The sequence below is a fragment of the Gossypium arboreum genome, chromosome 4, assembly GCF_025698485.1.
Source record: "Gossypium arboreum isolate Shixiya-1 chromosome 4, ASM2569848v2, whole genome shotgun sequence".
Taxonomy (NCBI): Eukaryota; Viridiplantae; Streptophyta; class Magnoliopsida; order Malvales; family Malvaceae; genus Gossypium; species Gossypium arboreum.
The window spans coordinates 72431521-72440627 of NC_069073.1; positions in this window are offsets into that span (position 1 = coordinate 72431521).

Genomic DNA, 9107 nt, shown 5'->3' on the forward strand with positions numbered 1-9107 from the left:
TATATCTCAGATTTTGTGGTCCCGAAACCTCTGTTCCAACTAGACCCAATTTTGGGCTATTACACTTAGTGACAGTTTTGTGCAAAAGAGTGGGAGTTCCAATGGTGACAATAGAGCATTCCATGAAGCCTTCCATAAGTATAAAAGGAGATACACTTTACACGCAGTACATGAAGCTTCGTGCAAAATAGATAAGGGATTGGAGAAAACACCAAAAAGAGAAGGCAGACACACCAACTTCATCCAAAAGAAAAGAAAAATTGACAACTCAACAAGAAATTGGCGAAAAAACTAGCTAAAACTTGATTGGATAATAAAATGGATGCAAGAAATAAGGCCGATTTTTCAAGAATTTGCATGGAAGAATAACATTTGAGTACAAAATTATTCTTCGAATATGTTTGGTCCAATACATTCTGAGAATGAAGAAGAGGGTTAGTGGAGCGAGAAATAAGAAAAGAATGGAATGAGATGAAGTTCTGAGGAGGATGAAGATTGAACTGAAATTTTAAATTTTATTTCTACAAGACTTTATTAAATTTTGGAAAATTTTTATTTTAGGAGTAGGATTAATCGTTAACTTTTATATCTATTTTTCTTTTCTATTTTAAAATTTCTATGTAGGAACCTCACATTAAAGAAGTACAACATTTTTTAACATACAACGAACAAGGGAGGAAGCAACCATCGTTAGACCATAGCAATGTCACTATTAATCGGGTAACTTTTTTCCTCATATTTTCAAGGATACACATTGAGTACAATGTGTTATCTAAAGTGTGGTGGGTGACATAGGAATTTTTTTTTTTAATTTTCATGATTTCCTTTTAGTTTATATTGTCAAATGTGTGCTTGAGCTTGTAGAAATGCAAGTGATTGGTTAGGAGCATATATATAGGTTGCTTGTGCTTAATATAAATTTGGCATAATAGTGAATGATTTTAAATTTTTGACTATTAGACTACTAAGTTCTATATATTACAATGTAAATAGGCATTGAGTAATTGAATACCAAATGATAAAGAGCATAAGGAAAACGAGCATACTAGTATGGATGACAAATTGTTCAATTTGTGATTGTTTGATTGATTAAATTTGTGAATATTGAGATACCTAGGGATTACCTAAGACATTGTTTGGTATACACCCAGAGCCAAAAAGCTAACCTTGTTTATTCATCCTTAGTACCTATATATGAGCCAAAAAACACTTCTTAATGAACCTTCATACAATACCCAAGCCAAAATCATTAATTTGTATTTACCCTTTTCTTTGGTCCTAAACTGCACAACTATAGACATCTAGCCATACATATTAAGGGTTAGGTAGATACATCACCATAGATTTTTCAAAAGTTGAGTGAAATAGGAAGTATTAGTGTAATATAGTGATTATAGGTTAGCCAATATGTGCAAAACAAAAGATTCAGAAAAAGGACAAGAAAATCGAGTAGAAAAAGTACATGAAAAATCAAATCCATTATGAGTGAGATGTGTGAAAAAGAAGAAAATGTGACAAAGTCATAAAAATAGAAAAAAAACTCAGTCAACAGTGCAAAAAACTCGTGAGCTAGTTTTAGTTCTTATATTATGTTGTGACTTCCTATGTGGAGAAATAAGGAAGGTGAGATAAGGAGAAATAAGGCAGTGAACAGACAAGGGTTACTAAGTGGGAAGAATAGGGAACAATATAATGTGCCAAACTATTTTTGTGCTTGAAACTATTTTGATGCTTCATGCTCTTAAATTCCATGCCTGTCCTAAGCCTTAGAATGCTACAAGCTGAAAAGCCCTATATGACCTAGGTAGACTTATCCAGAATGTTTGTATTCTACTAGGATAATCAAATTACCTGTATGATTTATTGATGAATGCATATATTTGAACCTTAATCCCTGTATAGTTTGTAATTTACTGAACTTAGGTGTTTGATATTGAAAGTGGTAAATCGTTTATATATCTTGCCAATATTATTTGTAAACATGAAAATGCCTAGTTATGTACTCTAAAACCAAACATTGTATCATACTTACTCAATGGTCGTATTTTACTTTTTTTTATGTTGCCTTACTTGAGGACAAGCAATTACTAAGTGTGGGGTAGTTTTATCTCTCATAATTTGGTGTAATAGATTAAACTAGTTTCATACTTCAAGAGCTTAAATACAAGCACTTTTATTATGTTTTAGTTAAGTTTTTATATTTTAGTTTAAATTCAATAAAAAGTGTATTTCTAGTCTTTTATTGACCTTAGGGTTAGAATGAGGCCTAAAGGCAAGCTATCATACTTAGTGAGTGTGCAAGAGACCATTCAAGGGCATAGAAACTCAATATTGATCACTGTTTTGCATCACGGGAAGTTTGATGCTGCAATATAGGGAGCAGATGTAAAAATTACTATACTACCCTTGGAGTCGTGACACAACCATGGTTTCTCACGAAACATCCTTGAAGCTACCCTTAAGCCATGCATATTACATTCGATGTCACGACATAAGGACTAGAGTATCACGATATCGGCCTTGTCGGGAAATAATTACGAGTAAAGGGTATTTTTGTCTACACAATGAAGAGTTAACACGAGAACGTCAATTGACCTGGGTTTTAGGAAGACGACAACCCTAACTCTATAAATAGGCTCTTGAAACACTTGTTTAAGGAAAACTTTTCATACTTTCAAATGTTATTTGTAATTTACTTTTTAGTTGTCCATTCTTTTAGACTTTAGGTTTATTTTTAGTTCTTTTCTTTTAGTGTTCTTCGGAGAACTTTCTTTGTAGACGAGATTGACTCTTGGGGATTTCCAGCGCTTGAATTATTGAATACAAAATAGGATTCTCTAAACTCTACTATTGTCTTAATCTTTATGCATATCTTTTATATTAAGTTGACAATGTTTATCGATTCCATAAGGAACTAATCCTCTTATGGGGGATTAGCGAGTAGAGGTGTGATTAACAGATCACTATGTGGGGTTCTCTTAATAGATCAACTGTTTGGGAGAGGAAGAAATTAAACCCTAGGCTTGATGACCTTATGAAGTTATTTAGGTGGGAATTAACCCAAAATTGATATGACCTATTTGTGAAAAACCTTAGCCCTAAATTTGTTTGGACTGTGAGGTCGAAAGATAAATAATTCTCACCAACTCATTTGTTTAGTGGAAAATTGAGAGATCCTACTAGGTGACCACCTCTGGACGTTTTAACGTCTAGAGTGTGAATACTACTATAAAATAGTGACTTCTGAGGCGGTATGCACAAGTATATGGGTCTAGTTGTAATATATATTTTATAACAAAGTAGGTGAGTATTCCGAGGATCATACCCAAGGGAGGATTGTAACACCCCTTACCCGTTACCGTCGCCGGAACAGGATACAAGGTATTACCAGAACATAACATATACCAAGATAGAAATATGTCATCCCATTTGATAATGCATCGTATAACATATATCTTGAACAATATTAGCCAACTTTTATGGCTTGTACAAAGTAACTGGTCGAGTACTGTAACTAATATTTTAAACCTAGACAAATATGACACATAACAAAATAATTTTTGCCTACTATACATGCCATAATTCAAAACATTTAGTTCAAATACCCCAAAGTATGATAGTGCGGTAGATCTTCACGATCCTTGACTCTGAGCAAGCTGGAGAACACTATAAGACAAAGAGAGAAAACGAAGTAAGCTTATAGCTTAGTAAGTAGTATGTAAATACTAATTTAAGAATCTAACATGTTTACACAACAATTCAAGTATGTCTACTTTAACTTCACTACTTATTCCACTTGATTAAGCTGTCTCTGCTGTGTCATATTCACTAAATAAATCATAACTCGAGTTACAAAACTCGAAATTCATATCCGTAAAATTTCCCTGAATCTATACTCATAAAGCTTCTTGCTAAATTTTTTTATAATTTTGGTTCAGCAGATTAGTACAGTTTATTAGTTAAAGTTTCCCTGTTACACAGCTCGACTGGCCTGACCTCTGTCCACTACGAATTGAATTTCTCTCAGTACATAACTCAAACAACCCTGAAGTCTGTTGTATTTAAAACTAGTCTCAATAAGGAATTTAGGCATGTAAACTATATTTCTTAGTTTGCTTTGTACAATTTTTAATGATTTTTCAAAGTGGAAACAGGGGATCACGTATTCATCCTGAGCAAGTCAGTTACAATTGTAAATATCTCAAAATATAGAATTCCTTTGCTTGCCCTGCTTCTTTTATATGAAAGTAGACTCATTAAGCTTTAATTTCACATCTCATTCAACCTCTAATTAAATTCCTCCTATTTTTGGTGATTTTTCAAAATCACGTCACTGCTGCCATCTAAAACAGTTTTAATACTAATTTCACTCTTTCACACATTCTTTATGCTAACCTCATTTTATCGTATATATGTATATGCCACAATTCATTTTCACCACATTTCATTCACTATAAGTGTAGGTCCAAACCACAATGTCACCACAAAACCATCCCGTTGAACAATTCGGATCAATCCTCGATATTTAACGGTTTCAAAGACACACCCCACCATCATACTTCATTTAGTTCGGCTCTCTTGTACACATGGGGAACACTTAGTACCACTCATGCGACCTAGCCGATTTGTCTCGTAGCTCTCTTGTCTACATGGTGTCCTTCACTTGGAATCACGCATGCGACCTAGCTACATTTATCTTTCACGTAGCTCTCTTGTCTACATGGTGTCCTTCACTTGGAATCACGCATGCGACCTAGCTACATTTATCTTTCACGTAGCTCTCTTGTCTACATGGGATACATCTCGTATCACGCATGTGACCTAGCTACTACTGGGTGTCTCGTAGCTTTCTTGTACACATGATGTGCACTCAGCATCATACATGTGACCTAGCTACGCTCCTCTATTTCATTCGATTTTCCGAATGTTCAACCGGATCTCTCTCTATTATTTATTTCCATTCTTCCAATAGTCGATTTATACTTCAACATCAGCTAGTATATACATATAATAGGCTGAAATATAAGAATGTACATGAAATTATTGTAATATTTACATACAAACTTACCTTGGTGCAAAATGTGAAAATTTTGCAATTTAATCCAAAACTTTTTCCTTCCCGTTCGAGATCAATTCCGTCTTTCTTGATCTATAATAACACATTTAGCTCATTTAATACTCATACTATTTATTTCAATCCAAAAATCACATCATGGAAAAATTACATTTTGCCCCTAACTTTACAAAATTACATTTTGCCCCTAGGCTCGGAATTAATTTCAGCCCTTATTCTTATGTTTTATGATATGCTGAACATTTTCTCTTCTACAACCACATCAAATTCTCACTCTATCATATAGTTATGAACAATAGGTATTTTTACCGATTATGCTTGCTTTTACTCGTTTTCACTTAAAACCAAGTAGCACAAATTATTTAACACAATTTAAAACCTCATATTCTATCATAAAACATCAAAATACACAAATTTCACCTATGGGTATTTTTCCAAATATGAACCCTAGGTTAAATTATTGCTAGCATAAGCTTAATCGAGCTTAAGGATTCCAAAACGTAAAGAACATTAAAAGCGGGCTTGGAATCACTTACTATGGAGCTTGAAAGTTGAAGAATCCTAGCTATGGAGAGAGTGAAGTTTTGGCAGCAACTAAATGGGAAGATGACTATTTTGTGTTATTTTTCCCATTTTATTTCATTTAATATCAAAATGACCAAAATACCCTTACTACTAAACTTTCCAAAATTCCTTCCATGTCCTAAATTTGTCCATGAACTTAAAATTGGTCAAATTGCTATTTAAGACCTCCTAATTAATATTCCAAAACAATTTCATACTAAAACTTCGGGATGCAAATTTTGCAACTTATTCGATTTAGTCCCTACTTTCAATTTAAGCACTTTAGGCATAGAATTTCATCACGAAATTTTCACACAATCATGCAATCATATCATAAACCCCAAAATATTTATAAAACAATTATTTCTATCTCGGATTTGTGGTCACGAAACCACTATTCCGATTAGGCCCTAATTCGGGTTGTCACAAGGATAATACTAAATCAATCTTAACCTAAACAATTAAAGATATAATTAATACTTTAAGTCAATTATAGTATGTGAGTAAAATAATAAGGATTTTTATGGTTTGTAAAGTAATGAAATACAATATAACCAAAAGAAATTAAAACTGCAAGAGATAGAGATAAATAAAGTAAATCAAATATTTGGATGGGTGATCACCTCACTTCAGCAGTTCCAATTAGCTGTTGTCTTTGGTTCCTTGTAAACTAACTACTCACTATCCTAGCAGGATCTATGCATCTCCCACTAGTGTAACGAGTCAGTAAGAACTACTTATCTTAAGGTAAAGGTGTTCACGAACTGGCAATACAAATTTTGGGTTAATTCCCACCATGATGACTTCCAAAGGTTGTCAGGCCTAGGGTTTGTTTCATTTTCTTCCTTTTCTAAATAGTTGATCCGTTGGGTAACCCTATAAAATAGTTAAGAGGTTATGCCTCCACTCAATAATCCCTTATAGAAGGATTAGTTTCCTATGACTTTCATAAAAAAAACATGGGAAAAAATGGAAGAATTAATCATAGGGAATGGATTGAAATAGAGAGTTTGAAAAAGCCTGATTTATATTGATGGATAGTGTGAATCCACTAGAGTCGATCTCCTTTACAATTATATATCTTGAAGAAAATGAATAATTAAACTATGAAAACCTAAAGAAAGCAAAAAAAAAAATTAACCCTAAAGAGAGAATCTAAGCTAATGGGATGTGTCCATAATGTGTGCAAAGGAGCCTATTTATAGCCTTTATGTATCTGTCATCCTTAACCCTAGGTTAGCTAACATTCTCGGATTGTGAAAACCAAAACGCCATTTCTTTGTGTTTTATTCTAGTGACAAAATCAATATTGTGACACACTAGGACCTATTCCACGACATAGCAGCTAATCTACTCCTCTACAGTTGTCTTCAGGGGTATGTCTGACACTATTAGCCTATGTTGCAAAATCGAAGGCAGTTTCTCACTTTCTCTATTATGCTCTCTATGTTGCGACATTGGATCTCCCATGTTGCGACATAGCGTCTAGTATTGACCCCAAATGCCTTTTAATGGTCTCCTACACACTCACGAAGTACTGTAGCTCTCCCTTAGTGTAACACCCCCTACCCGTATCAGTCGCCGGAATAGAGTACGAGGCATTATCGAGAAGCACGAAATACTTACAGATAATTTAAATACATTTTCATAACAATTTGTTTCGATTTCATACTATTTCATATTTAAGCTTTATTCACCAAAGTATTTGAAATATCATCTTTATGCAAATAGCACACATGAGGTACATAATTCCATAATTATGAATGAACACATATATCAAACATATTCCATGTTTTTATATATATATCATAGTTTCATATTTCTATGTATCAATTACCATCACTTCCTCGTATTTCAAACAAATACGTGTAACAGTTCATAAATATGCAATTCATTAACTCTTCCTACCAATCACGATTTAAATTGCCAAATCACTTATTGAGCCCAATTTCAATGTTCACTAAAATCTATCATATACATTTGGATGTACGTATTCATCAATAAATTCCGTTCTCATATTTCCACATACATTTACTTTCCACATTTATGAATTCAAATAGCATATACAAGACATACCAATGTATTTCAAGTACGTTTTCATGATATTTCATTTCGAACTCAGATTATTTCATACTAGAAGTTTTCTCATTAACTCATTTGGAATACCAATTCATACGGATAATACACTCAAGGCGTAGAAATATATAATCACAAATGAACTCATTCATCAACCAAGTTTTATGCTCATGTCTCATCAACTCGTATTTCCTTATGTCACATAATTCCATGTAATACTTACCAAACTTCTTCAAATTAGTGAACATCTTACGGAATTGAGTACTTCATTTTCTCGATGCCATAGTTCAACTATGGTCTTACACATCTTCAGATAATGATGCCATAGCCCAGTTATGGTAGTTCAACTATAGTCTTACACATCTTCAGATAATGATGCCATAGCCCAGTTATGGTCTTACACATATTCATATATCGATGCCATAGCCCAGCTATGGTCTTGCACGAATCACATATCTCACTGATGCCATATCCCAGTTATGGTCTATTACAGTAGCATATATCACACCGATGCCATATCCCAGATATGGTCTTATACGGAAATCACTTGTCACTCTTAGCCGAAGCTACCACTATTCACTGATCAGGTAGCCAGAGCTACCATTTTTCACTGACCAAGTAGCCGGAGCCACCACTTTTCACTGATCAGGTAGCAGAAGCTACCACTTTTCACTGATCAGGTAGCCAAAGCTACCACTTTTCACTTGTTATTTGTCATTGATCAGATAAGTGTAGCCGAAGCTATCACTTATCACTTTCACTTGTCCTTAGTCAGATAAGTGTAGCCGAAGCTATTACTTATCACTTTCATTTGTCCTTGATCAGATAAGTGTAGCCGAAACTATCACTTATCACTTGTTGCCATGGTCCAACCATGGTTTTTTCCTTCAATTCATCTTGTCACTGAACTAAAATGCTCAATTTGATTATTTATTCAATTTTCATGCTTTTACATTATTCACGATTTTATCATCAATACATATGAAATAACACATCATGAAATTCATAAAATTAACAAATGATCACTAAAATTTAGCCATATAAACTCAGAAGTTCGATTTTTGTATTATAACGATAATCATAATTTCATAATAAATATTCCAAATAAGTCATTATATTATTTCTAATTCAACACTTATCGATTATAATTGGCCATGTGATCAATTTATACATGAGTCATTCATATATATATGTATATTTTTCCTCCTCCTCCTCTCCATCCACATCCTTAGTATAAAGAACACACTTGTGAGTAACCTTATCCATAATTTTCACTAATTACTTATGTGAATATTCTAGCTATCCACCCGTGTCATAGTCACTAAATTATTTATATCTGAAGCTAAGGAACTCCAAATTGAGGTACTCTAATTTTTCCTAAAACTATACTCAC